The 9,241-nt window shown below is 40.3% G+C and overlaps 1 long non-coding RNA gene across 1 annotated transcript; it reads right to left on the reverse strand.

Annotated features, from left to right (window-relative positions):
- Window positions 1-870: 870 nt before the first annotated feature.
- LOC115301931 lies at window positions 871-9,040 on the reverse strand. Its single transcript, XR_003913361.1, has 3 exons — window positions 8,065-9,040; window positions 1,516-1,613; window positions 871-932 (listed from the first exon to the last, which is right to left on the reverse strand). It is a non-coding gene; the product is annotated as an uncharacterized LOC115301931 (long non-coding RNA).
- Window positions 9,041-9,241: the final 201 nt, after the last annotated feature.

A 9,241-nucleotide genomic window follows, 5' to 3' on the forward strand; every position in this document is an offset into this window, starting at 1 on the left:
AACCAGAATAGCCAAAGCAATTAAAAAAGAAAAAATTTGGATGGGGCATCTGGGTGGCGTAGTTAAACATCCAACTCTTGGTTTTAGTTCAGGTCATGTTCTCACAGTTCATGAATTCAAGTGCTGCACCAGGCTCTGTGCTATCTGTGCTTGGGATTTTCTGTGTTCCTCTCTATCTTACCTTCTCTCCCCCCTCAAAAATAAATAAACAAAAAAAGAATAAACTTTGATACTCACATCACCCAATTTCAAGACTTTCTATAAAGCTTCAATAATCAATACAATATGGTATTGATGCAAGAATAGACATATAATAAACCAATGGAATAGATAAACCATAAATAGACCCACACATTTACCTCAATTGATACTTGTCAAAGGTGCAGAGCCAATTCAATGTTTTCAATAAATGGTACTGGACCAAACAGATGATCATATGGAAAAAAATAAAGTTAAATACATACCTGTAACGTATACAAAACAATTCAAAATTGTTAAGATATAAATACAACACCTAAAACCATAAAACTTTCAGAAGAAAATCTTTGCTAACTTTCGTTTCCTTAAAGCATCACTAAAAAGCATGATTTGCCTATGATTTGCCTAGGAAAGTATTGGTAAATTGGGCTTCATCAAAATCAAGAACTTTTGCTTTTGACACTGTCAGGAAAATGAAAATATGTCAAAATTTGGAGAAAATATTTGTAAATCACATATTTGATTAAGGTCCTGAAGCCACATACATAAAGAACCTTAAAAAGTTAATAAACACAATTTTAAAGTTGGGCAAATATTTACACAGATGTTTCACCAACAAAGAAATACAGGGCACATTAAAAGATGTTCAACATTAGAGAAATGTTTATTAAAACCTCAATGTGGAGGGGAAGAGTCAAGATGGCAGAACAGCATGGAAGTCTTTTTTCTGGCTCCTGTACATGAAATACAGCCAAATCAACACTAAACCATCCTACACACCTAGAAAACTGATTTGAGGATTAACACAACAATCTATACAACCTGAACCATAGAACTCAGCAGGTACATGGTGCAGAGAGGTGAACTGGGGAAGAGAAAAGCTGTGAAAGGCAAGGAGCTGTTTCTGCTTGCAGAGAGATGACTGAGACGGTAGGTGGGCGGGGGTGGGGGGGTAGAGTATGGGAAAAGCACCCCCCACAAAAGCAGCTGGAGAGAAAGTAGAAACGTGGAAAACTGCCTCAGAGACTGAACTAAAAAGGGAGAAAGGAGAAAGGAGAGGGTTTAAATTACATTAAGACTCTATAAACAGGGGGAACACAGAGTCTGCAACTCCACAGCTTGATACCTGTTGGTGCTGTGGTGGGAAGGGCAAATACCCAGAAGCAGTGTGGGTCCAGGAGGTCTTCGGGCCATGTGTGATTTCCCATAATCCCAAAAATGCTGCTACTACACAATCACATGAACTTTTTCTGGGGTGGGCTGGCACCCAGCTACAAGTCTCTGGACATCGGCAGCAGCGCGGTACCGCCAACGTACCTGGGTTGCCATTGCTTGGTGAGACTCTTCCCCAGATGATCTGAGCTGGTCAAAGCCACAGTCCCTCAGAAGTGAGGGGTCAGGAAACACAGCCACATCTAAGATAGAAGTCAGGAGGGAGGTGTCGCCTGGCAATGTGATGGTGTGGTCACAGATAGTATAAGGGTAGGGAGCGGATGTAAACTGGAGAAAAAGAATGGGTGTATGATTGCTGATCGGGAAGAAGACAGTTCCGATACTAGGAGTGGGTAGCTGGGTGATGTCATTTTCACCCCTCCTGCTCATGCGCATACAACCTACAAGCGCCACAAAAATCCACCCCAGTAAGCTACGCAGCACCATCTGGTGGAGAATGGAGTCATTATGCTAAGCCCCGCCCAACTGGGCCAACCTCGCTCTTTAGGAACATCACAAATCTATCTGCCTGCTTAGTTTTATGGACTACAAGGTGCTTCATGGTTTGACTTCAAGGGGAAACCAATGTAATTTCAATCGTATTTTAGTCTGTTTGCTGATACATCTATCCAATATTATTTTTTTCTTTCTTCTTCATTTTTCTTTTACTTGAATACCGAAAAAATAATTTTTATTTTCAATTTTTATTAAAATTATTTTTCTACTAAATTTTTTACCTTTAAAAAACTTTTCAAATTCTAGTTTACTTCTGTAATTTCAAGTTATTCTATTTCATCATATTCATTTTCTCAAATTTTCAAACTTTTTCCGCTCTTTTTTTCTCTAATCAATCAAGCTCCTTTCAATAACCAGACAAAAACACAACGAGGATCTAGCATCACTTATTTGACTTGTGTGTGTATGTTCTTTTCAAGTTTTTAATTAAAATTGTTTTTACATTATTAATTCCTTTCCTTCCTTAAAAATGATGAAACAAAGGAATTCACCACAAAAGAAAGAGCAGGAAGAAATGACAGCCATGGACCTAACCAACATAGACACAAGAAGATGTCTGAACCATAATTTAGAACCACGATAATAATAATACTAGCTGGGGTCAAAAAAAGATTAGAATCCCTCTCTGTGGAGATTAAAGAAGTAAAACCTAGTCAGGATGAAATACAAAATGCTATAACTGAGCTGTAATCTCCAATGGATGCCATGATGACAAGCATGGATAAGGCAAAGCAGTGGATTGGTGATATAGAGGACAAACCTATGGAGAGTAATGAAGCAGGAAAAAAAAGAGGGAGACTAAGGCAAAGAGCACAATTTAAGAATTAGAGAACTCAGTGACTCATTAAAAATGAGTAACATCAGAATCATACGGGTCCCAGAAGACAAAGAAGAGAAAAGGGGATAGAAGGGTTATGTGACCAAATCATAGTGGGAAACTTTCCTAACCAAGGAAAAGACACAGACATCAAAATCCAGGAAGCAGAGACTCCCACAAGATTCAACAAAAACCAATGATCAACAAGTCATATCATAGTCAAATTCACAAAATATTCAGGGAAGGAAAGAATCATGAAAGTAGCAAGGGGAAAAAGTCCTTAACCTACAACAAAAGACACCTCAGGTTCACAGCAGATATATCCAGAGAAACTTGACAGGCCAGAAAGGAGTGTGTCAGGACATATTCAATGTGCTGAATCAAAAAATAATGCAGCCAAGAACTCTTTATCCAGCAAGGCTGTCATTCAAAACAGAAAGAGAGATTAAAAGTTTCCCAGACAAAAATTAAAGAAGTTTGTGACCACTAAACCAACCCTGCAAGAAATTTTAAGGGGACTCTCTGAGGAGAAAAAAGAAAGAAAGAAAAAAAAAAGACCAAAAGCAACAAAGACTAGAAAGGACCAGAGAACACCACCAGACACTCCAACTCTACAAGAAACATAATGGCAATAAACTCCTATCTTTCAGTACTCACTCTAAATGTCAATGGACTAAATGCTCCAATCAAAGACACAGGGTAACAGAATGAATAAAGAAACAAGATCCATCTATATGCTGTTTACAAGAGACCCACTTTAGACCTAAAGACACCTAAAGATTCAAAGTAAGGGGATGGAGAACCATTTATCATGCTAATGGTCACCCAAAGAAAGCTGGAGTAGCCATACTTCTATCAGACAATCTGGACTTTAAAATAAAGACTGTAATAAGAAATAAAGAAGGGCATGACATCATAATGAAGGGGTCTATCCACCAAGAAGACATAACAATTGTGAACATTTATGCTCCAAATGTGAGAACACACGCAAATATATAAATCAATTAACCACAAACGTAAAGAAACCCATTGATAATAATACCATAATAGTAGGGGACTTCAACACCCCACTTACAGCAATGGGCAGATCATCAAATCAGAAAAGCAACAAGGAAACAATGGCTTTGAGTGACACACTGGACCAGATGGACTTAACAGATATATTTAGGACATTGCATCCTAAATCAGCAGAATACACATTCTTCTCCAGTGCCCATGGAACGTTCTCAAGAATAGATCACATACTAGGACACAAATCAGCTCTCAACGAGCATGAAAAGATCGAGATCATGCCGTGCATATTTTCAGACCACGATGCTATGAAACTTGAAATCAACCACAAGAAAAAATTTGGAAAGGTAACAAATACTTGGAAACCAAAGGACATCCTATAAAGAATGAATGGGCTAACCAAGAAGTTAGAGAGGAAATTAAAAAGTACATGGAAGCCAATGAAAATTATAACACCACAGCCCAAAACCTCTGGGACACAACAAAGGCAGTCATGAGAGGAAAGTATAGAGCAATCTGGGCCTTCCTAAAGAAGGAAGAAAGGTCTCAGATACATAACCTAACCTTACATCTCAAAGAGCTGGAAAAAGAACAGTAAATAAAACCCCAAACCAGCAGAAGACAGGAAATAATAAAGATTAAAGCAGAAATCAATGCTATCGAAACCAAAACCACAGTGGAACAGATCAATGAAACCAGAATCTGGTTCCTTGAAAGAATGAACAAAATTGATAAACCACTAGCCAATTCAATCAAAAAGTAAAAGAAAAGGACCCAAATAAATAAAATCAAGAATGAAAGAGGAGAGAGCACAACCAACATGGCAGAAATACAAACAATAATAAGAGAATATTATGAGCAATTATACGCCAATAAAATGGGCAATCTGGAAGAAATGAACAAATTCCTAGAAACATATAACCTACCAAACTGAAACAGGAAAAAATAGAAAATTTGAACAGACCCCTAACCAATAAAGAAATGGAATTAGTAATCAGAAATCTCCCAAAAAATAAGAGTCCAGAGCCATATGGTTTTCCAGGGGAATTCTACCAAAAATTTAAGGGAGAGTTAACACCTATTCTCTTGAAGCTGTTCCAAAAAAACAGAAATTGAAGGAAAACTTCCAAACTCTTTCTATGAAGCCAGCATTTCCCTAATGAACATGGATGTAAAAATCCTCAACAAGATATTAGCCAACCAAAGTCAACAATATATTAAAAAAATTACTCACTACAACTATTTGGGATTTATACCTGGGAAGCAGGGCTGGTTCAATATCTGCTAAACAACCAATGTGTTTCATCACATCAATAATAGAAAGGACAAGCACCACATGATCCTCTCAATAGATGCAGAGAAAGCATTTGACAAAATACAGCATCCTTTCTTGATAAAAACCCTTAAGAATGTAGGGATAGAAGGATCATACCTCAAGATCATAAAAGCCACATATGAAATACCCAACACTAATAGCATCCTCAATGGGGAAAACTGAGAGCTTTCCCCCTAAGGTCAGGAAGAAGACAGGGATGTCCACTCTCACCACTGTTATTCAACATAGTACTGGAAGTCTTAGCCTCAGCAATCAGACAATACAAAGAAATAAAAGGCATTCAAATTAGCCAGAAGGAGGTCAAACTTCCACTCTTTGCAGATTACATGATTCTCTATATGGAAAACCTGAAAGATTCCACCAAAAAACTGCTAGGACTGATCCATGACTCAGCAAAGTGGCAGGTATATAATCAATGCACAGAAAGCTGCTGCATTCCTATACACAAACAAAGAAGCAATAGAAAAAGAAGTCAAGGAATCTATCCCATTTACAATTGCACCAAAACCTATAAAATACCTAGGAATAAATCTAACCAAATAGGTGAAAAATCTATACATTGAAAACTATAGAAAGCTTATGAAAGAAATTGAAGAAGACACACACACACACACACACACACACACACCCACAAATGGAAAAATATTCCATGCTCCTGGATAGGAAGAAAAAATATTATTAAAATGTCAATACTATCCAAAGCAATCTACATATTCAATGCAATACATATTAAAATAACACCAGCATTCTTTACAGAGCTAGAACAAATAAATCCTAAAATTTGTATGGAACCATAAAAGACTCCGAATAGCCAAAGCAATCTTGAAAAAGAAAACCAAAGCATGAAGCATCACAATCCCAGACTTCAACCTGTATTACAAAGCTGTACTTATCCAGACAGGATGGTACTGGCACAAGAACAGACACTCAGGTCAAGCGAAAAGAATAGAGAACCTAGAAATGGACCCACAAACCTATGGCAAACTCATCTTTGACAAAGCAGGAAAGAATATTCAATGGAAAAAAGACAGTCTTTTCAGCAAGTGGCACTGGGAAAACTGGACAGTGACATGCAGAAAAATGAACCTGGATCACTTTCTTATACCATGCATAAAAATAAACTCAAAATGGAAGAAAGACCTAAATGTAAGACAGGAAGCCATCAAAATCCTCAAGGAGAAAGCAGGCAAGAACCTCTTTGACTTGGCTGCAGCAACTTCTTACTCAACATGTCTCTGGAGTCAAGGGAAACAAAAGCAAAAATGAACTATAGGGACCTCATCAAAACAGAAAGCTTCTGCACAGCAAAGGAAACAATCAGCAAAACTAAAAGGCAACCGATGGAATGGGAGAAGATACTTGCAAGTGACATATCAGATAAAGGGTTAGTATCTAAAATCTATAAAGATTTATCAAACTCAACACCCAAAAAACAAATAATCCAGTGAAGAAATGGGCTAACAACATGAACAGACACTTCTCCAAAGAAGACATCCAGATGGCCAACAGACACCTGAATCTGTGCTCAACATCACTCATCATCAGGGAAATACAAAGCAAAACCACAATGAAATACCCCCTCACACCCATCAGAATGGCTAACATTAACAACTGAGTTGGTGAGGATGCAGAGAAAGGGTTTGTTTGTTTGTTTGTTGTTTGCATTACTGGTGGGAATGTAAACTGGTGCAGCCACTCTGGAAAACAGTATGGAGGTTTCTTAAAAAATTAAAAATAGAACTACCCTATGACCCAGCAATTATACTACTAGGTTATTTATCCAAGGGATACAGGTATACTGTTTCAAAGGCACACATGCACCCCAATGTTTATAGTAGCATTATCAACAATAGCCAAAGTATGGAAAGAGCCCAAATGTCCATCGATTAATGAATGGATAAAGAAGTGATGTGTGTGTGTGTAATGGAGTATTATTCAGCAATCAAAAACAATGAAATCTTGCCATTTGCAACTATGTGGATGGAACTAGAGGGTATCATGCTAAGCGAAATTAGTCAGAGAAAGACAAATATCTTTGTAGTATTACTACAGCATAATGTAACTGTTCTGACTGATACAACCACTATGCTGCACTCCCCCAGTAGCTTCCTTTTGCAAGACCTGAGGGTCTGTGTAAGAGTTTCAGGTTCAGTTTCAGTTTCAGACTCAAAAGATTAGACTCCACTTGCTAGGTGACTGGGACTCCCACATAGCTGGACATCCTGGATTTAATCTATGAAAGAACTATGAGAGGTGGTGGCCCAGTTGCAAAACTTTAGACTTTGTGACTTGGCTCCCTTCTGGCTCTGCCCAGGAGCCATTTTCCTTGGTTTTGAGAAGCTAAGTCTCTCACTGGCAATCTCTCCAAAGGCTGGGCCCTTTGGGCACCAAGAGTATCCAAAGCCTTCCTGTTTGGAATCTAGTGTCCTGGCTGCCTCTTGCACTCTCAGGCTATGTTTTCCTGTGCAGGTTACAATGTTCTGTGGAAAATGTGAAGCAGAAATTGTTGTGATAAGCCCGGAGCTGAGGGGCCTCTGGGGAGCAGCCCTGGTGAGCTGGGTCACCTCATTTCGTGAGGGCCAGCCCTCAGGGAGGCTCCACCAGCTTAATTAAAGCCAGCAGGGGCCTGTTTGAAGCAAGAGGAGCCAAAGAGTGAGGGCAGCAAAGAGCAGGCTAAACCAAACCTACCTCCTCCTGCTAGAGCCCAACCTGGGGAGTCCCAGAGGCTGGAGCCCAGTCAAAACCAAAGCACAGGATGAATGGCACCAGGGGCCAGCAGACAGGGCCTGGGCAGGAAGGCAAGGTGACCGACCAGTGGGGAAATTACAGCTCTTCTTTGGGGAACTAGTTCCTAGGGCAGGATCAGCAGTGTAGCCAACTGGGGTGTAGGGGTCAAGGAACACAGAAATTCCCAAACAACTGTGTTCATCAAAGGTATAGGGAAACATTTTAAAGCCAGACATTGCTACTTTACCTTCTTTTGGAAAGTCTGTTCATGTGTCCCAGCCCAGAGAATGCTCCTCCTCCTCCAGACGGTCTCATTTTCTGCACTGTTCATTCACCCTTGCATGGGTACGTGTGGGGGCAGCAGGGGCTCCAGCTTCCATCCCCGGGTGTCCTTAACCATGGCGGCCCCGGCCCCATCTACAGACCTGGAAGAAGCTTCCTCTGGTTTCCGAGGTTAGAAGCCCCAGACCGTGCTTTGGGTTGGAGAGAAAATGACATCTTTTCCTTCCATAGCCATGAGCTCTGGGAATGCCTTTGGGAAGACTTGATTTCTAGACCAGAAGAGGTGATGAAGGGGTTGACAACAGGCCTGAGTATGATTCCGTACATTTGTACCTCAGTTTAGAGTTTACAAAATCTTTCCACATATCTTGTCTTATTTCTCCCAATTAACTATGAGATCGTAAGAGCAGGAGTTCTTATTCCCGTGTTACAGATAGAGGCCCAAGCAAAACTAGACGCCTCCCTAGTCACAGGGATAGACTCAGGAGCCTTTTCTACTGCTTCAAGTTTTTAAATTTTTGTCCCAACATTGGTAAAAGATTTCTCCTGCAAAACAACAAAGTTGTTTAAAATAGCCACAAAATATTTTAAGATCAATACTCTGATTTTTCTGTTGCGGAAAGAAATGAAATGAAAATGGTTTGTCCAAGTTCATGCTGAATAAGGGTCCAAGGTGGGGCCAGACCCATTCTTCCTGCTTCCAGGCCAGTTTTCTTTTTTACGCAAAATATAGTCCTGGGCCAGAACCGAAAAGCAGGTCCTTACTCCCGGGTAACACCAGGCATTACTGTTCTTTCTCGTCAGGGTCCAGGTAGAATCTGAGAATTGAGGGCAGGAAGGAAATTGGGTTCTAGTCCAAGGAACGGGGTTTTACATTTCACCAACGAGGGCACCAAGCCCAGGCAGACGTGACTTTTCCCATATCACACAGTAAGAGGCAGAAACTGGATGAACCCAGGAGTTCCCAGGTCTTCGGGGAAGGGCTCTTCCATCGCACAGCGGAGGCGCCCGTTTCCCAGCTCCTTGAACTGCCGGGCCAGGTCTCCTTCCCCTTTTAGGCCCTGACTTCCCACTTCCGGAATTTCCTCTTTCCTCCCTCACAGCCAATCACCTCCTCCCTTGGCCTGGGACAGCCCGCCCCT

The sequence above is a fragment of the Suricata suricatta genome, chromosome 9 (assembly GCF_006229205.1).
Source record: "Suricata suricatta isolate VVHF042 chromosome 9, meerkat_22Aug2017_6uvM2_HiC, whole genome shotgun sequence".
NCBI classification, from domain to species: Eukaryota; Metazoa; Chordata; class Mammalia; order Carnivora; family Herpestidae; genus Suricata; species Suricata suricatta.